The 23,498-nt window shown below is 36.1% G+C and overlaps 1 pseudogene; it reads right to left on the reverse strand.

Annotated features, from left to right (window-relative positions):
* Nucleotides 1-15,858: 15,858 nt before the first annotated feature.
* On the reverse strand, nt 15,859-16,442 carry LOC115522380 (annotated as a pseudogene).
* Nucleotides 16,443-23,498: the final 7,056 nt, after the last annotated feature.

Raw genomic sequence — 23,498 nt, forward strand, 5'->3', positions numbered from 1 at the left:
GAATAGTTATTTCTGAAATTATGTAACAATATATTCTTGTTTTGCTGGTAAATAAAAGATAACATAGCACAGCTGATGCTTGTTTAAACTTTGCATACAAATATTCATGATGCCAACTGGATTCAATTTATCCTGTCTTAATTTGAATTAACTTGACAGATCTTTTGACACATGCTGAACAGACTAATTGTTGCTTATTTGGGTGCACTGAATCAGTGAACATGGCAATCAGAATCCAAGCAGATGTTCATAGTTTTTGTGATTGCCCAGAGCCTAAGGGTGGAAGAAGAGGGAGAATCATTTTGCTGATTTACTTTTGTTAGTATCTGTCAAGGCATGGGCTGCATTACAAATACAATTGTTAAAATAAGCAGACTCTGCTAAAGACTTGTGAAGAATAGATGTGAATACTAATTATAATTTTACCTTCAGATGCATTGGAACTCACAAAGTTCCTGTAATCAGAATTTGGTAACGGTAAAATTCCAACAGCACATTTATCTTCTTCTAGTCTTTCTCCCCCAATATCTTTATTTTTAAATGTTATTAATTTCTTATGACTAGTCAAGAATACAGAAAACTATAGAGGAATAACTCAAACAAAATTGTATTTATTGCCCACTTTGCCAAATCTTGTATTGTGCACTCTACTACATTATTTTTTAAGACCTGGATGGAGCATTACAAGTTCCACTGAACCTTTCTGTGAGTAAATGAGACAAGCAAGTTGGGTCAACTTCATACAGTCTTTACCGTTTTGTTACATAGCTCTGTGCGTTATTATGCACAGTAAAATTTGAAGTAGAATTTGCTGCATAAATTTTAAAAAATAACAATGAAGGAACAAAGTAAAATTTAACAGAGTAAAAGCCTAGAGTTAAATAGTTCAGAGAGTGTAAAGTGACTTCTGAAAATTGCCAAGGATCCATTTTATCACATATTTCTTGTTCATTTGTATTTCCTATTCTATCATTTTTTCTACAGGTCTTGTCTATTTTTCAGTTGGGAATTCCATTGCTTTGTTCTGAATTGATTTGTACACTCTGGACCCTAATTCTTTGCTGGCTTCCGTGCTACAAATACCCTCTTACAGCTATGACTTGTTCACCTAGTTACCGGCAGTCCTTACTGACTATTTTTAAATTTTAACATTATAAATTTTGTTTTCTTCGTGAGCTGTGCTTTTTCATTTTTTTCCAGATGAGAGGCCTTACATCTAATTTTGTATATATATTTTTCTAAATATTTCAAAGTTTGTTTTTACTTCTTATGGTCTTTCATACACTGAGGATTAATATTATATGTGATGTAAAGTGTCATTCTAATTTTTCTTTGCTGGGAAATAATAAGTGATTCCATCACCATTTGGTCACTATTTCCCTGAACATTGTTTTTTGCCTTCGTTTCTATATCCTCTTCTCCTAAATTTCCTATTAGAATATATGAGATTTTCTCATTCTTTTTCTCCGTTTCTATTAACATTTTCTTTTATCTCATCATTTTACTATATAATATTATCTCACCTAATTTGTGGCTCATCAATTCTTTTTTCAGCTGTGTCCATCTGATTATCACTACAGAAATATCTGAATTATATAATTATATTAAATTGAAGAATTAATTCTCATGACTTTTGTATGTGTTTCTAGAAGTCCTATTTCAAATAGACTTCTAGAAGTTCTTTTTCAAATCATTTTCATTATATCTTATTTTTCTCTTTTTTCTTTTATTTTAGACTTTATTTTACTTTTTTATTCCCCAGGGAGGAGAAGGAGGTAAGACAAATTTATTTGGCATCACTATTAGGAAATCTCCATCTAATATTGATTTTTTTTTCCATCATCACCACCTATAATTGAGTTCTCATTATTATCTAAACTCACACTACATTCTTCTTGTTCCTCTGCCTTTATTCACATTTATAACTTAATGTTATTTTAATAATATCCAACATAAAATTTGCCTTAATCTCTCTGTAAATGTAGCCCTTTCTCTCCTCTACACTGATTTCACCCATGAATCTGTTCACCAAGTTGTCTTCAGCATTAAGTCCTCAACAGGGTAAGGGCCACTTGGTGGGTATTTGGGTGGCCAGCCAGGAAAAGAAATCAAGCCCCAAAGAATTGAGAGTAGGTCAGAAGGAGGATTAACCTCTTGATCCCAAAGTGCCTGATGAGAACTGAATGCAGCTCTAGAAGAGGCAGGTCTAGGAGCATCCTCAGAGTCTGGCACACAGGTGTTTAGTGGCCATTTGCTGCACTATGTAGCCTTGTGTTTATTGCAAAGCCATCTACACCATACACACCAATATTTCTTCGTTTATAAAATAAGGATAAAATCACCTATGTCAGTGATGATATGAAGGTTAAAGGAAATAACAACAAAGGGTACTGGCATATAAGAATTCAAAAGTTATAACTATTTTCCTTTTAAAAATAGCCCTACCATCCTACTTCTGTGGCACTAATTCTGCTGTTTATTTTCATTTCTTTCTCTCACTCATCTTGGTTTCTTTCAGGACATTTTTCTAACTTTGGACTGACAAGTCATTTTCCAGCAGGTCTTGCTTGTGAGAATCATGTATGCTGAAATGAGAATGTGTCCCATAAGTCAACTATTGTATTTCTTTCTGCTAGGTCAGGTGAATTATTGGTGTAGATCAACCTGATAGTAATAAATTTGTAGTGGGGAAACTCCATGGTTTAAAAGTCTCATGAGAGTTTTTTTTTGTTCCAACCAAAGCCCAAGCCAAGACAGGAAACTTTCCCTGTGGTATTCTTTTGCCAATAGAATCTAAATCCCCAATGCAGGCAGACCTAAGGCCCTATCTCCTGATTCCAAGTGAACATTAAGAGAATGTTACCATTTTATGTTTTAAAGTTTATTAATTTTGAGAGCGAGAACATGTGCAAGAATGGGGGAGGGACAGAGACAGAGGGAGAGAGAGACAGAATTCCAAGCATGCTCTGTGCTCTGCACCAAACCGGACTCCAGGCTCGACCCTAAGACCATGAGATCATAACCTGAGCAGAGATCAAGGGTCAGAAGCTGAACCAACTGAGCCACCCAGAAGCCCCGATACAGTGTTACCATTTTAAAAGAAACAGACAGGGGCGCCTGGGTGGCGCAGTCGGTTAAGCGTCCGACTTCAGCCAGGTCACGATCTCGCGGTCCGTGAGTTCGAGCCCTGCGTCAGGCTCTGGGCTGATGGCTCGGAGCCTGGGGCCTGCTTCCAATTCTGTGTCTCCATCTCTCCCCGTTCATGCTCTGTCTCTCTCTGTCTCAAAAATAAATAAAATGTTAAAAAAAAAATTTTTAAAAGAAACAGACACATTGGACTTGATGCTGACATAAGAGTACACAACATATTTTCTTTATCCATTCATCTGTTGGTGGGAACTTAGTTTGTTTCCCTATCTTGGCTATTGTGAATACTGCTGCAGTGAGCAATGAAAGTGCAGGTATATCTTTGAGATCCCCAATTCCATTTTCATCAGATATCTGTGCAGAGTGGGGTTGCTGGATCATATGATAGTTCCATTTTTAGTTTTTTGAGGAACCCCTGTATAAGGGTTTAAATTTCTCTTCATCTCACCAACACTTATTATCTTTATATTATCTTTTTTTATAACAATCATCCTAGCAGGTGTGAGGTGATACCTCATTGTGGTTTTGGTTTGCATTTCCCTGATAATCAGTGATTTTGAGCATCTTTTCATCTACCTATTGGCCATGGGTATGTTTTCTTTGGAGAAATATTTACTCAAGTCCTTTGCCTATTTTTAATCCAGTTATTGATTGATTGATTGCTATTTAATTGGGGAGATTCTTACATATTTAGAATATTAACCTCTTATCAGATATGTGGGTTGTCAACTGATCTTCACCAAAGATGACAATACTACACAATGGAGCACAGTCTATCTTATTTGTATTTTCTCTGCATCTATAAATAATGTTATTTACATCTCCTTATGGGATATATATATATATATATATATATGTATATATACATATACATATATATATATATATAGTACCTATACACACATAAAAATACATACAATTATATTGCACTTATTTCTTTAAATTTTGCTGACTGTGGTCAATAGCATAGGTTTAAGATAAATCTACAGGGTAGCTCAGTTGGTTGAGCGTCTGACTTCAGCTCAGGTCATGATCTCACGGTTCTTGAGTTCAAGCTGCGCATCAGGCTCACTGCTGTCAGTGCAGGGCCCACTTCAGATCCTCTGTCCCCTCTCTCTTTCTGCCCTTTCCCCACTCATGCTCCCTCGCTCGCTCTCTCTCTCTCTGTCTCAAAAATGAATAAACATTTATTTTTTAATTTTTTTTTTCAACGTTTATTTATTTTTTTTTTGGGACAGAGAGAGACAGAGCATGAACGGGGGAGGGGCAGAGAGAGAGGGAGACACAGAATCGATAACAGGCTCCAGGCTCTGAGCCATCAGCCCAGAGCCTGACGCGGGGCTCGAACCCACGGACCGCGAGATCGTGACCTGGCTGAAGTCGGACGCTTAACCGACTGCGCCACCCAGGCGCCCCATTAAACATTTATTTTAAAAAAAAGGTAAATCCTTTTTTTTTTTAAATCCTTCACACAATGCTGTGTGAAGATGTTGTTTATTTGTTTTTATTGATTTACGTTATTGTACAGCATATTTGTTTACCCTATAGTTAATGGTCTTTTGGCTTATTTCCCACTTTAAACTAATATGAACAATGTTAGTATAACTTTTTGGTAAATTTATCCTGGTTTTAATGGAGAGGAGATTCCTTAAAATTTATATATAGGACTAGAACTGCAGGCTATATTCACTTCCTGAACTTTATTAGATATTCCAAAATCATTTTCAAAACAGCTGCACCATTTTTCACTGTCACCAATAGAGTATGAGTATTCCACATCCTTGCCAATAAATTAATTGGGTATCTTTATTCATGTTTATTGAAAATTTATATTTAATCTCTTTTTGGAGAACATATTTAAGCCACTGGCTTATTATTCAATTTATTTTTCAACTTTTTAAATCATGTTTGAGAATTGTTTTATATATTATGGATATGAGTTCATTTTTGTGTCCAGAAAGAAGAAATGAGTTTTAATCAGTAGAGAGCAGACAGGTTTCACCAATCTTTTGATTTAAAATAATTTTTTTCAAAAAAATAAATGAATAAAAATAAAGTGAAATATTCTGTTCCCCACTTTGCACACACAAATACACAAATTGTTTATTTTCTTGTTTCTTTGCTCATTTTTGGTTGGAAAATAACATTGCTAAACAGACCTCAGGGGCACGTGGGTGGCTTAGTTAGTTAAGCATCTGACTCTTGATTTCAGCTCAGGTCATGATCTCCTGATTGTAGATCAAGCCCCACCTGCTTGATTCTCTCTCGCCCTCTCCCTCTGCCCTTCCCTCACTGGCACTCTTGAAATAAATAAATAAACAAACAAACAAACAAACAAACAGATCTCAACCATACTGCTGAGTCCCACTGTTTAACTGAAAAGACTTAACGCCCTTGGCTTTCATTGTCTTTAAAATTCTATTTTCCACTACTGGGAGTGCAAAAGCAATTTGTGATGTCAAAAGTGCAAGGCCCCAAATTTCAGAACTCTAGCTGCTTCATTTTCTTGCAAATCGGTCAGTTCTTGCCTGAGTTACTTGCTCTCTCCCTCTCTCTCTTTTTTAATGTTTATTTATTTTTGAGAGAGACAGACCATGAGCAGGTGAGGGGCAGATACAGGGAGACACAGAATCCAAAGCAGGCTCAAGGCTCTGAGTTGTCAGCACAGAGCCTGACGCAGGGCTCTAACCCATGAGCAGTGAGATCATGACCTGTGCTGAAGTCGGACGTTTTTAACGGACCGAGCCACCCAGGCACCCTGAGTTACTTGCTCTCTTAATACCTTGGTATAAATAGTAAAGAACAAACAGTTTATATTTTTATTCTGGGTCTTTCTGTTTCTCTTGGAGTATGGGCTCAGGAGGGACTTGGTCAGCTTTGTAAGTCATCTCAGGCAACATTTTATTAAGTACATTGACATCATACAACACAGATCTCAAGCTTTCCAATCTGTTGTCCTGTACAGCCATGTACCACCCATCCTCTACTCCAGAGGCATATATTATTAGAGATTCCCCAGCCCTGCATTTTTGTTAACAGTTTTGGTATTATTTAGGACAGGGATAGCTACTGAATGGACCTCAAACAGATTAGTCAAACATGAACATATTATTAGTTGCAGGCATGTTGGTAGGAGACCTTTCTCCACTTGGTGATTCAGAGATTCAATCTCCTCTTTATGGCAAAATAGTCTGGTAGGACCTTATGATTTTCTGCATCTGATCTGGAAAAGAACAAAGAGAATGTGGTGAAGGGACAACACTTCTCAAATTTTAGGTCCATAATTGACATGCATTAAGTTTGCTCATATTCTACTGGTGAGACTTTAGTCACCGAGAAATGTACAAATGCAGATGAGATAGAAATATAACCTGTGTTCCAGAAAGAAGAGGAAATAGAGTTTGTGTCAATGGATAGTAGTTTCTGCCGCAAGTATCTCAAAATAATTTATTGTTTATTGTTTGTTTATTGGTTCTTCACTACTGGATTGCAGTTCCTCTTCATAAATGCACAGGTCTGTTTAGGGTTCTTTTTAAATGTACCATTTGTATATTTGTCTATATCCTGAGCCAAAACCATAGTATCCTATTTATTAGACTACTTCTTATAAGTCTGGATATCCACTAGGACAAATTTTCCTATCTTTTTCTATTGAATCAAATCCTGGCTATTCTTAAATATATTGCTATATAAAGTTAGATGAATATTGCTAATTTTCAACATGCAAAATAAGTTGGAATTTTAGGTGGACTGTCATCGAACTTATAGATTAGTTCATTGAGAATTGAAATTTTTTTTTAAGTAATTGTAAATGTTTCATTTATTTTTGAGAGAGCGCAAGCGGGGTTGGGGCAGAGAGAGAGGGACAGAGGGTCTAAAGGAGGCTCTGTGCTGGCAACAGCGAGCCCGATGTGGGGCTTGAACTCACGAACCGTGAGATCTTGACCTGTGCAGGAGTAGGACCCTCAACCAACTGAGCCACCCAGGTGCCCCAAGAATTGAGATTTTTAACCATCAAGTAGTTCTTTAAAATATTGACTCATCGGGGTCCCTGGGTGGCTCAGTCAGTTAAACGGCCAACTTTGGCTCAGTTCATGATCTCGTGGTCTGTGGGTTCAAGCCTCAAGTCGGGCTCTGTGCTGGCAGTTCAGAGCCTGGAGCGTGCTTTAGATTCTGTGTCTCCCTCTCTCTCTGCCCCTCCCCTGCTTGTTCTCTCTCTCAAATAATAAACATTAAAAATTTAAAAATAAATAAATAAATAAATAAATAAATAATAAAATATTGGCTCATCAATCAAAATGTTATAGTTCTTAGTGTGTTTTGGCTTAATGTATCCTAATAGAGTTTTATATTTTCCATAAATATCTTGCACTTCCGTTGCACTTATATTACTTTTAAACAGAACAATTTTTATTTGATTTTCTAATTGTGGCCACTATATAAAATACATTTTTGTGTATTATTTTATATGCAGTAACCTATTATAGTAAATTAACTCTGGATTCATTTGATTGCCTAAGTATAAAACCGTATCACTTGTGATAATGAAATTTTTGTTTGTGTTGTTTGTCCATTTATTTATTTAGTCACTTCTATCTTTAATTTGTCCTTGCTGCTCTGTTGGGGAATTCTAGAACAAGAATAAATTACATTGTATATGTGCTTTGACAGGTTAAGCAACATCCAGTCCATTCTTAGTTTGCAATATATAGTTATTAATAGATCTTGAATGTACATGAAATGAATTTTTCTTTTTCATATTGAGGAAATCATATCAGTTTCACCTCTAAAAAAAGGGCATTGATGTAGTAGTGGATTTTGAATATTAGTACCGTCTTGAATTCATGAGATATTATATAATTTATTAGATACATATTATTTAATATATATTTGGATTTCTAATATTTTGTTCAAATTTTGCATTTATATTCATAAGTAAAATTGACTTATAATTTTCTTTCTTATTTTTTTGGGTGTTTTGTGTGGTTTCAAAATTATGCTAAAAATTTTTAGAATTATTACTTCTACATAAATTCAGAACTTTTGGCCAAATATCTTGAGTCAATTTGTTTTATTTAATTGTTATTAGAATATTCTCATTTTCTATTCTTTATTGAGTTATATAAATGTATGAGTTGAATTTTATTTTGGAGTATTTATTTTAAAATTTAAAATTGACAAAATATTCTGTAATATTCTATTATTGACTACTTGAAGCATTTGTATTTTTTGTCTTTCCACCTGCCCCCTCTTCTCTTCCCTGATATTGATTATCTGGAGCGTTTTCATTAGTTGATAAAAACAATAATGTAGCAATTGGTCAATTTTATTCATCCTTTCAAAGAACCAACTATTGCTTTCACTGAGTGCGACAAAATCAAAAAGAGAAATATTGGTCTCTGCCCCAGATTCTTGAGCCCCTAAGACCTTTGTAATTTCCTGAGAAGCAGGGTCTGACACAGTTCTTAAATCCCTTGGAATTTCTTGGGTGATAAGAATGTCTTTTGTTCTAATGCTCTTGGTGGGCTCCTGGATGAGGGCTGATCACCAGAAAGACCAAGTCATGATGGAAAGCTTGAAAGTCTGAGCCTTGCGTCCCATTCTCTGGAGAGGGGAGAGAAGCTGGAAATCAAGTTAATTATCCATCATTCCTTTGCAATGAAGCTTCCATAAAAATCCCAAAATATGAGGTTCTGACAGCTTCTGGGTTGGTCAATGCATCCACATTCTGGTAGGATAGAGCACCCCAACTCCATAGGGTCAGAAGCTTCCAAGCTAGAGACCCATCTGAACCTCACCTGTGAGAACTTCTGTTATCTCTCCATCTGGCTGTTCATCTGTATCCTTTATTATATCCTTTACAATAAACTGGTAAGTGTAAGTGTTTCCCTGAGTTCTGTGAGCTACTCTAGCATATTACTGAATCCAAGGAAGGGGTTATGAGAACTCCAGTTTATAGCTAGTTGGTCAGAAATACAGTTGACAACGGGGTACTTGCAACTGGTTTCTGAAATGGGGGCAATCATATGGGACTGAGCCATTAACTGGTATAAACTGATGCTAATTCCAGGTAGGATCAGAACTAAACTGTAGGACACCTATCTGGTGTCAGAGAATTCACTGGTGTGGGAAAAACCCACACATCTGGTCATAGAACTAAGTGTTTTGTGTGAGTGTGAATAGAAGAAAATTGTTTTCTCCTTATGCTGAAACTCTGTTTTTTAATTAGTTGAATTGTTTATTTACTTATTTGTTTTAACTTTTTTGCTGTTTTTTCTAATCGCTCAGATCATTAATATTCAGTTATTTTTTATAACTTTTCTAATTTTCTGTTTTTTACTACTTAAGATATGTTTGTCTCTAAACATAGCACTAGCTGTATCTCACAACTTTTGCTATGTAATATTTTAATTATTACTCAATTCAAAATATTTTTTCTTCCTTATAATTTCTCCTTTGACCCATGGGTATTTTAGAAGTGTGCTCTGTTTCCAAATACATGGTCATTTTCTAGATAGTCTTTAACTCCCAGGTAAACTTCATTTTAGTAAGAGAATGTACTCTGTGTGTATGTATCTCATGTGCACTTAAAAATTCCATGTATTCTGGGGTGCCTGGGTGGCTCAGTTGATTAAGTGTCTGACTTTGGCTCAGGTCATGATCGCATGGTTTGTGAGTTCAAGCCCCACGTCAGGCTCTGTGCTGACGGCTGGGTACCTGCAGCCTGCTTCAGATACTGTTTCCCTCTGTCTCTCTGCCTCTTCCCCACTTATATTCTGTCTCTCTCCCTCTCTCTCTCAAAAATAAATAAACATAGAAATTTTTTTAAATAAATAAATTTAAGAAAAAATACTGTGTATTCTGGGGTTGTTGGCATGGTGCTTTATTAACGTACATTAGGTCAAATCTTCAAACATGCTCAAATCTCTTTACTCTTATTTTTTGAGAGAGCTCTTCACCTTATAACTATGGATGTGTCCATTTTTTTTCTAATTCTCTCAAATTTTTTGCTTTCTACATTTGGTGTTATGCAAAAACAAATTTTTTTTTTAAATTTTTTTTTCAACGTTTTTTATTTATTTTTGGGACAGAGAGAGACAGAGCATGAACGGGGGAGGGGCAGAGAGAGAGGGAGACACAGAATCGGAAACAGGCTCCAGGCTCTGAGCCATCAGCCCAGAGCCTGACGCGGGGCTCGAACTCACGGACCGCGAGGTCGTGACCTGGCTGAAGTCGGACACTTAACCGACTGCGCCACCCAGGCGCCCCGCAAAAACAAATTTGAAAGTGTTATTGCTCTGGCAAATTTAAATTTCTATCATTTTGAGGTAACTCACTTTGTCTCTAGAGTGCTTTTGGCTTAAATCTATTTTGTTTAGTATTAATAAAGTGATTTCAACTTTCTTTGGTTAGTACTTGAGTGCTTCATATTTTTTCAATTTTCTACTTTCAACCTTATCATTTAAGAGGGTCTTTCATTGTAGTATACATCTTCAGTTTTTTCATTTAGTTTGACTTTTTTTAAACTTTTAAATGGAACATTGTATCAGTTCACACTTAGCATAATGACAAATGTACTCATATTCTGTGTTTTTCTTTCACCTCTCTTCTGTATTTCTTTTTCTCCCTTGGGCTATTTTTTCTCCATTTTCCCTCTCTACTAACATGGAATTTACATATATATTTTTAGGGTTACCATAGAAATTAACAATGACATTCACCTTATTATGAATAAAGTCATCCTATGATTTTATATCCTTTAATGTTTTTGCCAGATTTTTATGCCAAGTTTATGCCAGTCTCATCAAACATGTTGGCATGTGTTTTTCTTCCCCATTATTTTCTTAAAGCCTTTGTGTAAGAGGTTCTCAAATGTCTGCTAGTGTTCAGCATTAAAAAATATATCTGGTTCTTAACATTTTGTTTTTATTTTTTTTTTTATTTTTTATTTTTTTGTAGTATTTGGAATTTTTTTTTTTATTTTTTATTTTATTTTTTTTTATGAAATTTATTGACAAATTGGTTTCCATACAACACCCAGTGCTCATCCCAAAAGGTGCCCTCCTCAATACCCATCACCCACCCTCCCCTCCCTCCCACCCCCCATCAACCCTCAGTTTGTTCTCAGTTTTTAACAGTCTCTTATGCTTTGGCTCTCTCCCACTCTAACCTCTTTTTTTTTTTTTTTCCTTCCCCTCCCCCATGGGTTCCTGTTAAGTTTCTCAGGATCCACATAAGAGTGAAACCATATGGTATCTGTCTTTCTCTGTATGGCTTATTTCACTTAGCATTACACTCTCCAGTTCCATCCACGTTGCTACAAAGGGCCATATTTCATTTTTTCTCATTGCCACATAGTATTCCATTGTGTATATAAACCACAATTTCTTTATCCATTCATCAGTTGATGGACATTTAGGCTCTTTCCATAATTTGGCTATTGTTGAGAGTGCTGCTATGAACATTGGGGTACAAGTGCCCCTATGCATCAGCACTCCTGTATCCCTTGGATAAATTCCTAGCAGTGCTATTGCTGGGTCATAGGGTAGGTCTATTTTTAATTTTCTGAGGAACCTCCACACTGCTTTCCAGAGCGGCTGCACCAATTTGCATTCCCACCAACAGTGCAAGAGGGTTCCCGTTTCTCCACATCCTCTCCAGCATCTACAGTCTCCTGATTTGTTCATTTTGGCCACTCTGACTGGCGTGAGGTGATACCTGAGTGTGGTTTTGATTTGTATTTCCCTGATAAGGAGCTGTTTTTATTTTTAAAATAAATTTTCTTTCAATTTCTTTAAGGCAATTAGATATGAGGACATAACTCAAGTTTCTATGTATCTTAACTCTGTGTTTGTAAGTTGTGATTTGCAAGGAATTGATTTCATAAATTGGTAAAATCATTAGTATAAAGTAGTTCTTGTATTCTCTTGCTTTCTTTTTTAATTTCTGTAAGGTAGATCATGATATTCCATTTAGTTTTTCTAATGTAATTTCTTTCTCTGCTAATTTTGAGATTTGTATTAATATTTTCAAAGAAATAATTTTGTGACTTGCTTATTTCCTCCGTGTTTTGTCTGTTTTCTAATTGATCTATACTATTATATTCATTTTTTGATATTTTTAAAAGATTATTTATTTTTGAGAGAGACAGCACAGGCAGGGGAAGGGCAGAAAAAGAGAGGGAGAGAGAGAATCCCAAGCGGGCTCTATGCTGCCAGTGCAGAGCCTGAGGTGGGGCTTAAGTTCATGAAACTGTGAGATAATGACCTGAGCCGAAACAGAGAGTTGGATGCTTAACCAACTGAGCTACCCAGGCACCCCTCTATTATCTTTATTTTGTCCTTCCTTGCATTTACTTTGGGCTAAATTACTTCCTTTCTCACTACTTTTAAGGTAGAGACTTAGATCACTAATTTTTATGCTTTTCTATTATAGGTATTTAAAACTACAGATTTCTCTCCAAATTATGCATTCCCAGAATAAATTCTACTTGCTATTGATGTGTATCATCCATCTTATACATCACTGGATAAATATCTGCTAATCTTTTTCAGGATTAAAATGTCTATTTTCATTTCCTTTTACAAAAGGAATACATATAGGTAAATTTAAATATATACTTGTTAAATAAGAGTGAGTTAAAAGGAAATGACAGGTGACAGGCCAGTAGTGTTGAAATTTTGGAGCATAGTGGAGAGTAATTGAAGTCTTCATCTTGTGCAAGAAAAGCTGACGATAAGAAGTAGGAATACATTTCATTTTGTATTTCTCTAGGAGTCACCCCTAGGTCTTAGATTTCTTTACTAAAGGGTATTTCCAGTGCTGCCACAGCGGGAACCTAGGATGTACTAGCACTCTAAAAGTTCTATATGTTATCATTCAAATATTTTAAAAACAGGCAAAGGAGGGGCAAAAGGAAGAAGTCCTCCCCTAAAATACTCCTTATGTGGTGTTACTCTTCCCCTACATTAAAGGGAACATTAAAAGTTGCATAATAACACTAATTGTCCGTTTGTACTCTTACATCTTTAGCTTTTGATTTCAAAGAAATCTAACACCCCTCTGTGATTCCTTTTGTAGCTAATTTTAACAGAATAATTAATATGTAACTATATCAGAGCTCAGCGGCATCTACAGGTTACACTTTGTGTACACTGTAATTACAAATTATACTAAACATGAAAAACTTATATACTTAATTATACAAATGTCATTTAATCACTTTTTTTCTAAAACTAGACAAAATCTGTTTGTAAAAAAAAATCAGAAATAAAACTACCAATAGATAGACTTGCAACAAGAGGAATTTCCAATTGTGATTGCTTAATAGTTTTTAAAAAGTAGTATAATGTAGTCTTTCATAGTAATTGTTTTCTGTATGCTCTCACATTCTGAATGTCAACAGAAGTCTTTAAGTATATTTACACTAATACCATTGCATTACTAATATTGGTTACCTAGTTATCATGTTGGTAAACTATGCTGCACTTTTTTAAGATAGGGAGCACATTTTTCTCATAATTGGATACCTCCAACCCCCCAGTACCTTGCTAAGTGCTGACAGAAATTAAGTACTGAATAAGAGTATCCTATGAATGGGGAATTAACAAAACAAGAGAAGGTAGTTAATCATGTCTTGAAAGCCTAGAAACTCTTCCAGGCAGAGAAATAGACCAAGGCCATTTGAGATAGAGAAAATTGTTTGCAAAGGCAAGTGGATTATATTCATTTATTCAACAGATATTTATTGAGCCTATTATGCATGCCAGAGTGTTGGGATATAATCTAAGGCAAAAACATATATGGTCCCAGCTCCACAGAGCTTACAGTTTATGAAAAAATGGGTTCAGCTAATAAATCACTCAAAAATGTGTTTTTATAAGCTGAAATAAGTGTATAAAGCAATATAAGTGTATATAATAAACAGAATTAATGCCTTCTCCTGAGTTAGTTGAGCATGTTTTATAATCCTATTTTGTCTCTACTATGGAATTATTTATAACATAGGAAAAAAATTAGTAGTTGTTCCTAGGGTTTAAACCCTTGCACAGAGTCTTACACTATATGTTATTTTACATTAATGCTGTCTACTCAGGTATATTATATCACTTAATGTGTAGAGCAAGATGCTTACAGCTAAATATATCAACTGTTCCTTCCAATCCCATGTGCTATTTAGGTCATACATTTTACTTTTAATGTATGCTTTAAGCATACAATATATCACTGTTTTTTGCTTTAGACAAAGCTATCTATTACAGCTATTTAAAGTAAGGGGAAAAAACGGAATTCTATACTTTTATTCATTTATTCCACGTCAAGCTTCATCCTTCTTTTTAGTTTATATACCTTTCTGTCTGGTTTCATATTCTTTCTACCTGAAGAATTTTCCTTAATATCTCTTGTGGTGCAAGTCTACTAGAAATAAATTGTGAGTGTGTGAGTAAATGAAAACAGATATTTTTTCCTTCACTTTGACAGATATTTTGGGAAGTATAGGATTTTATGTGGGCAGTATTTATTTATTTTTTAGCACTTTAAATATGGCAATTCATTGTATCTAGCTTGCATGGCTTGAAATGAGAAGTGTGCTGTAACTCTTTGGTCTTTTTGTTTAATGTGTCTTTTTTCTCTGGTTGCCTTCAAGTTTTCTTCATTTTCATTTATTTTCAGGAGTTTGAATATAACAGGCCTTGATATGTGTGGCATGTGTGTGTGTGTGTGTGTGTGTGACTAATTTTGGAAAATTTGCTGCCATTATTCAAATATTTCTCCTCTTCATTTTCTTTTCACCTCCTAGGATTCCAAGAATAATACATTTATTAAACCAGTTAATATTGTCCAATAGCCCTTGGATCCTCTGTTCTAGTTTTATACCTTTTTTTTTAACCTATCTTCAAAGCCATTGATTTTTTTGGTCTTTTCCTCTTTTTTGTGGGGGCAGGGTATGTTGACCATAGGAATCATTTTTAATCTTTAATCATGTTTTTTTATTTGCGTCTAGCATTTTCATTTGTTTCTTTCTTATAGATTCCATTTCTCTGCTAAAATTACCCACCGGATCCTGCACACTGTCCACTTCTTTTATTAGTCACTTTATCATATTACAGTTGAAACTTCAATAAGGGGGACTTACAGGTACCAACCCCCTGTGTGGCCAAAAGTCCACATATAACTTTTGACTTCTCCCAGTAGCCAACAGTGGAAGGTGGGGTTATTTGTAAATTCTTTATTTTGGCTACTATTGACTACAATCGCTGCTACCATGGATGTTTTACAGCTGAGAGGAGTTATTCACTAGATATTCTGTTGTTATTAAACACTAAAAATTAGGAAGAGACTGGAGGGCATTTAGGATGGGATAAGGAGAGGACACAGAAACTCAAGGGAGAACATGAGGTTTTACTCAGCCTTGTCATCAGGAAATGAGGAACTACATCAGATCTAAGTTAAATGCCAGCCTCTCCAAAAAAGTTCTCAGAAAAACCTCAAAACAATTATTCACTGGACAAAAACATGTCAATGTTTCTAGCAAAGATCTTGACATGAAACACCCAACTTAGGGACAATTATACATAGCACCATGACAGAGCTGGGATCATGACAGCCTGGCGTCAGTTCAAATGCTATGGTGGACACAGAAATCTCTAGGGACTAGCTCTCACTCACAGATGAATGTGATGTTTTAGAGCATAAAGATGTAGATGTTTCTTAATAGATGTCATCCAGAGGAGCTTTCTTCATGCTGCCAGATTCAAGGAATTTCTTAACTGTAGCAATATTACTTAGTTTCACTGCAGAACTCTGGGAGGTTCAGACAGGATATTGGGGAGTTCCTCTTCCAGAGCCAGAATGGTTTACAGTAGAATCACACCCACAAGGCTTAGCTAATTACCAACAAGAAACCTTTTGGTCATTATCCTTTAAAACCTTTTCAAACATGGGTAAGTATCTAATTATAGACTTCTGGGCCATGTTATCATGTCTTCTTGTTGATCATCTGGTTTTAGGAAAGGATGCACAGCAATCAGTTCCATGAGATCTAGCATCCCCTCCATAGTCATGTCAATCAGGTTCTCTCCTTGAGGTCCTTGCCAAAGAGATGGTGGTCTCCACAATATAGTTGGAGAATGCTTCTGGTCTGCACCAACTTCATTCCATCAATTTCAACCATCGGCACTTGTTGGAACAGTAGGTGGTTACCATCCTGGAGTTTCTGCCACTGTTCTCGTTTCTAAGAATTCTTCATCAAACTCGACTCCAGCGGCTGCTAAAACCCATCTTGCTGATTCCATCAGCAAATGCTTGGGATTGGGAAAGCTTGGGCTTCGCTGCCATGAGAGACTATTTGGAACACCCAGAGACACCCAAAGCTCTCCACAGGTGATCTGCAGGCCAATAGCCTATTGTTGACTGGGAGTCTTACCAGTAACATTAACCACTGATTAACACATATTTTGTATGTTATAAGCATTTTATACTGTACTTTTACAATACAGTAAGCTGGACAAAAGAAAATGTTTTAAGAAAATCATGAGGAGAAAATATATTTATAGTACTGTGCTGTGAATTTTTTTTAATCTATGTTCTGTGGATCCATATAGGTCAAACCAATGTCGTTCAAGGGCCGACTGTATAGCATTGATTTTAACATTCTGCTCATAGCTTTTTGATATATATGTCAGATATGAGCCTGGTTCTATTGAGTATTTTTTGTCTTTTGGAAATACATTGTTCATTATTTGCCTTTTCATAAACCTCATAATCTTTTGTAGAAAGAAACTGGACATTCTAAGACAGTAGATACTGAAGTAAACAACTTTTTTGGGGGGGGTCTAGAAATTAGCATGCCTTTCCTTCTGCTAGACGTTTATTGTGTAGATTTGAAGCCATCTAAACAGAAGTGGCCTTGGCTTGGTTGTTTGTTGCTATTGCTATCTTCAGTGCACCTTGGTCACCTAATTCCTCTGGAGATAATTTGTGTTCAGGCTGGGGATGGTTTTCTACATGGTTTTATCATTTCTGATTCATCCTCAGCTTTAGGTCTTCTCCTTTCAGTGTTCCTGAGAGTTCCTCTCCAGTCTTGCTCTATCCTGGTCCTCTTGCAGGAGAACTGTTCACCTGTTACTCATTAAGTTTTAGTCTAGTAGTAAAGTATATTCATCTCTATTCCAGTTGTAGTTCCGGATAAACAAGTATTCTGATCTGTCCCCCATTACTTTTTCACTAGTTTTCACTAATGCCCTAAAAACTGCAGTGTGTATTGTTCTTTTACCACAGTAAGGTCTGTAAGGGCAGATGGGGAAGAAGTATTTAAATGAGGCTTGCACTTCTCCTGCTGACATTACCGTTCCCCTCCCCCAACCCTGCACCATGAGAGACCCTTCCCCAGAACTTTCACCAATCTTTTTGTGAATATCTTATGAGATGCATGTGGAGAAATCTACAAGTGTGAACTCCCCCCTGTACACACAGCACCTGAGGTCTCCAAACTTCACACTGATGTGCAGTCAGCAGCTAATTTGTTAGCATGTCAAGCTGCCTTATTCGTATCATGCTTGGCTACATCATCCCAGGTGGAGAAGTGCTCAGGTCCTACCTATTCCCTCAGGCTTTAGTCTCTCCTTAGATTGGACATTAGTTGGTTGTGCCAAGACCTCAGTTCTTTGGTTCAAGAAAAGTGATGAATTTGCATTTTGCCTGGATTTTTGGTTTTGTCAGGGTGATAACAGAACTCTTTCCACAGCTCTTCAATCCAAGAAGAAACTGGAAAACCAAAGCCATGATTTTTATATTGATATTTGAAAGATGAATAAGAGTTTACTAAGTGGAAAAGGGTATGCCAGAAGAAATTCCCAGGTAAAGGAAGCATCATGGTACTGTTATGAGGGAGCATGATATTTGAAGCAAATGAAAAAAAAGCAATGAAGGCAAGGTGGTTGAGCATAGATAATGAAAATGAAGATGGGATTTGGGGAGACTGGAGAAGTGGGGCAGGTCATGTTGGTTAGTCCTCATCCTATGAACAACTGGCATTTTGTAATGTATTGTGAACAATTTTCAGAATTTTGTAACTATATCCTGGATACACCATGGAAAGCTAATTAAAAATCATGTGGGTAGACCAATGGGGAGATATACAGTGTCCAGGTAGAACAAGATAGATCCTTGGAATAGGGAAATAGGAGTGGGTGTGGAAGAAAGACCTCTACTGAAAATAAAGAGAGAGAGAAAGAAAAAGGAAATAAAGGTAGATTTTTTTTAAGAATCTGACACATATAGAGAATGGTGAGGAGTTCAGGGTGGCTATTACAGAGGTTAATGACAGGACTTTTAAGAAATTAGGCTGGAGATGAATTAAAATGAGACTGTGAAAGACCACGTAGGCCATGCTAAGAAGCCTATATTGATTTCTTCCACATTCACTAACTATATCACAGTAAGCTCTAAGCTGAGCTGTGACAGGACCATATTAGATTTGAGGAGATACAACTTAAATCATGATCTGTGTAGACAGGATATTATTACATTCTGAACAGTAAATAGAACATTTTTAAGCCTGTGTTAGTGCTAACATATATTGACATGGTAATTGTCTTTACAAACAAATGAATAAACTATTAAGATGAAGAAAATTTAGTTTTCTTGCCACCATCCACTGTGCAAAATAATCTGTCAGTAAAATATATTAGTCATGAAATAGGAATAATAGTCAACATAAAACTTGATTTGAAGATGATGAAGATTAACCAGCTAATAGATCAAAAAGAAGTTATACTTGATAATTTGCCTTTTCTTTTTATGGTTCACTAAAGCATAAATGAAAAATGCATTATGCTTTATATCATACCAAATTTATAAATCCTGGGTTAAAAGGTAGGCATTCATTACATGTCATTTTCCTAGTTTTTAAAGGTTATTGTGTTAATAGATTCAACCATCCAGCCACTTATTTATTTAAGTTCTCAATGAGCACATATTGGGCACTGAAAATGTGCTTGGTACTGTGGATGCCTGGATTCTGAAAAATCAGATGACTTAAATTGTGTTCTCAAAGACTGTCCAGAAAAGAAACAGACATTGCAGTGCATCCGAGTTACAAGCTAAAGCATGCAAAGTAAGTACCAGTGTGACAGTACGAGGCAGATTGGGGCTTTATAATAAAGTAAATAAGGCAAGACTTTTTGATGTGAGTTGTCATGCATTTAATTCAAATCATTTCAGCAAAGCATTAATGAGTATGCTATTCCAGGCCCTATGTTCAGTGTTTGGGTTACAGTTATTGATAAGATATAGTCAGTGATTTCAAGAAACTTATTACCTAATGAGATGGACTAACATTGTAACAACCAACTATAATATCAAATTCTAGTAACAGTATAAACTAAATGGAATTAATCCAAAATGAGAGTTGGAATGAGGGTCCACTGAGGAAGTGATCAGAACTGAGAATTGAAGGGTAAATAACTTCATCAGGATTGAACTGTTAGATCAGTACTTCCTGGCAGAGGTGAGAACATGACAAAGGGCAAACAAATTAGCCTTTACTTTGTGCCCCCAGGACACTCTCTGAGGCCTTGCACCTCAGTCATTCTAAGGCATTACCCCTTCCCTTTAGACATGTGAAATCTCTGACCCAAAGAAGTAGGTACCTTTTTCTTAGATATCTCAAGCTACTACGCTGTCTGAGGCTATCTTGTTTTAAACACCCATGCTCTCAACATGATGGGATAATGAGTGAAATGGTAAGGCATACAGAAGACTGTTAAGTAGCTCAGCATAGATAAAGCACATTTCTCTTCTCTTCATATATATTACTGTTCCCATTTGGGTTTTTTGGCTTTGGCTACTCCTTCTTTCAGGTTTATCATTGGACTTCATCTCCACCAGCCTGCTGCTGTGAGGTATAGCAAACTTTACCTAATCTGCCTTACTCAGGGATATGAGTAGTTTGCTGTAACACCTAGGAGGATCCAAAGTGGCCACAACCATTGGTTCTGGTCCCATCTGAAAGTTGCCTCCTCCGACACTGCTGAAGCTTTGCTCTTTAGATTTGGAAGTGCCTCTTGCTGCAGACTCATGTCTTGGGCCCCAGTGGTTACTCTTGCTATTTTTTGATCCTTCCCCTTACTAGCCGGCTACCCTGCTGCCCATCCTTTTCACTACTCCCTGTGATACTGAACTCAACCGACCGTTTTCCCAACTCAAGTGGAAGAAGTTTCCTCTTTAATGATGTCATCTCAGTAGGGAAAAAGAACATTTTTCATTTCTTTTTTTAAGCCATGAATTAAAGTTAGTAAATCTGAGTTGTCATTTTGATTATTTGGCCCTATTTTATTCTGTTTTTATATGAATATTTATAGGCTACAATTTGGTCAGTAATTTTAACATCCCCAGTAAGCTATTACATATAGTCAAAACAGAGTATTGTTAACTTAGCATTTTGTCCCTCTATCTTTTGAGGCCTGAAATTATTCTTTCCTCTTTTTAAAACTTGTCCCATCTGACTTTCAGTTGACTCCAGAGTTTGCAGAAGAAGATGCTCTAGTCACCCAAAAGTAAAAAAGAGAAATCCTTTCTTACCATCAAAATTGTTTTTCCCTACTAATCAGGGAATCCGGTGTCACAGAGCCCCTAAATACTTAATAAACCTCTCTCAAGTTTTGTTAAAATTCTCCTCTCTCTCCCTCTATCTAAACTGCACTCTTTTAATTCATTCTGTTTTCCACAGTATATTCTTTTTTCCTTAACTAGGACCATTGTTGTGTCACTAAGTTTTATCATTACATATTCTTGTGTGTGTGTGTGTGTGTGTGTGGGAGGGTGGTGCTTTTCACAAGCCAGTCCCCCCCAGTATGTCAAAAAGTACCACAAAGTATAAGAAATAATGTTCAGAACCATCAAACAGGTCATGTATCATTATTTTAAATATACTCAGAAAACATGAAGAACAAACCTTCATGTGACTTACACTACAAATGACCGTGTAAGCACTTAACTTTTAGGTATTCTTCCCATAACTTTAGCAGTTCTTGGACATCACTTTCATATAAAATAAGCACAAAAAATCTATAAAATTATAGCAAAAACAAGATTGGGTGTCATTTTCAGATATTTGAGTGAAGTAAAATATAGCTGTCTGGTAACTTCCAATTTTGCATTTGTGTAATTGAATGACCACCATATAGATAAAAGCCTACATTCACTCACAAAAGCTTAAATTTATCAGAAAACAACTTAGTTCACCAAAGTTCTTTTTCCCTATTCATTTTGAAGCATTTTTATATCCTATAATTTTCTCAGTTATGTAATATATCTCTGTCATGTTTTATTAAAATATTTAAATATTAAGTTTCTTACACAGAAAATACAGCCAATGTCTATTTTCTTTTATTTAACTAATTTTATTTTCTACTTTTTTAAATTTACATCCAAATTAGTTAGCATATAGTGCAACAATGATTTCAGGAGTAGATTCCTTAGTGCCCCTTACCCATTTAGCCCATCCTCCCTCCCACAACCCCTACAGTAACCCTCAGTTTGTTCTCAATATTTATGAGTTTCTTCTGTTTTGTCCCCCTCCTTGTTTTTATATTATTTTTGTTTCCCTTCCCTAATGTTCATCTGTTTTGTCTCTTATAGTCCTCATATGAGTGAAGTCATATGATTTTTGTCTTTCTCTGACTGACTAAATTCATTTAGCATAATAATACCCTTCAGTTCCATCCACATAGTTGCAAATGGCAAGATTTCATTCTTTTTGATTGCCAAGTAATACTCCATTGTAGGTGTATGTATGTATGGATATATATATACACAACCTCTTGTTTATGCATTCATCCATCGATGGACATGTGGGCTCTTTCCATACTTTGGCTATTGTTGATAGTGCTGCTATAAACATGGCGGTGCATGTCTCCCTTTGAAACAGCACACCTGAATCCCATGGATAAATGCCTAGTAGTACAATTGCTGCGTCATAGGGTAGTTCTATTTTTAGTTTTTTGAGGAACTTCCATACTGTTTTCCAGAGTGGCTACACCAGTTTGCATTCCCACCAACAATGCAAAAGAGATCCTCTTTCTCTGCATCCTCGCCAACATCTATTGTTGCCTGGGTTGTTAATGTTAGCCATTCTGAGAGGTGTAAGGTGGTATCTCATTGTGGGTTTGATTTGTGTTTCCCTGATGATGAGTTATGTTGAGCATTTTTTCATGTCCCAGTTGGCCATGTGGATGTCTTCCGTGGAGAAGTGTATATTCATGTCTTTTGCCCATTTCTTCACTGGATTATTTGTTTTTTGGGTGTTGAGTTTGATAAGTTCTTTGTAGATTTTGGATACTAACCCTTTATCTGATATGTCATTTGCAAATATCTTCTCCCATTCTGTGGGTTGCCTTTTAGTTTTGCTGATTGTTTCCTTCTCTGTGCAGAAGCTTTTTATTTTGATGAGGTCCCAATAGTTCATTTTTGCTTTTGTTTCCCTTGACTCCAGAGACGTGTTGAGTAAGAAGTTGCTGCAGCCGAGGTCAAAGAGGTTTTTGCCTGCTTTCTCCTCAAGGATTTTGATGGCGTCTTGTCATACACTGAGGTCTTTCATCCATTTTGAGTTTATTTTTGTGTTATGGTGTAAGAAAGTGGTCCAGGTTCATTCTTCTGCATGTCGCCGTCCAGTTTTCCCAGCACCACTTGCTAAAGAGACTGTCTTTATTCCATTGGATGTTCTTTCCTGCTTTGTCCACGATTAGTTGGCCATAAGTTTGTGGATCCATTTCCAGGTTCTCTATTCTGTTCCGTTGATCTGAGTGTCTGTTCTTGTGCCAGTACCATACTGTCTTGACGATTACAGCTTTCTAATATAGCTTGAAGTCTGGGATTGTGATGCCTCCTGCTTTGGTTTTCTTTTTCAAGATCGCTTTGGCTATTCGGGGTCTTTTCTGGTTCCATACAAATTTTAGGATCATTTGTTCCAGCTCTGTGAAGAATGCTGGTGTTATTTTGATAGGAATTGCATTGAATATGTAGATTGCTTTGGGTAGTAATGGCATTTTAACAAAAAATGTTCTTCCTTTCCAGGAGCGTGAAATCTTTTTCCACTTTTTGGTGTCTTCAATTTCTTTCATAGGCTTTCTATAGTTTTCAGTGTATGGAGTTTTCACCTCTTTGGTTAGATTTATTGCTAGGTATTTTATGGTTTTTTGCACAACTGTAAATGAGATTGATTCCTTTATTTCTCTTTCTGTCACTTCATTGTTGGTGTATAGGAAGGCAACCGATTTCTGTGCATTGATTTTATATCCTGAAACCTTGCTGAATTCATGAATCAATTCTAGCAATTTTTTGGTAGAATC

The sequence above is a fragment of the Lynx canadensis genome, chromosome C1 (assembly GCF_007474595.2).
Source record: "Lynx canadensis isolate LIC74 chromosome C1, mLynCan4.pri.v2, whole genome shotgun sequence".
Taxonomy (NCBI): domain Eukaryota; kingdom Metazoa; phylum Chordata; class Mammalia; order Carnivora; family Felidae; genus Lynx; species Lynx canadensis.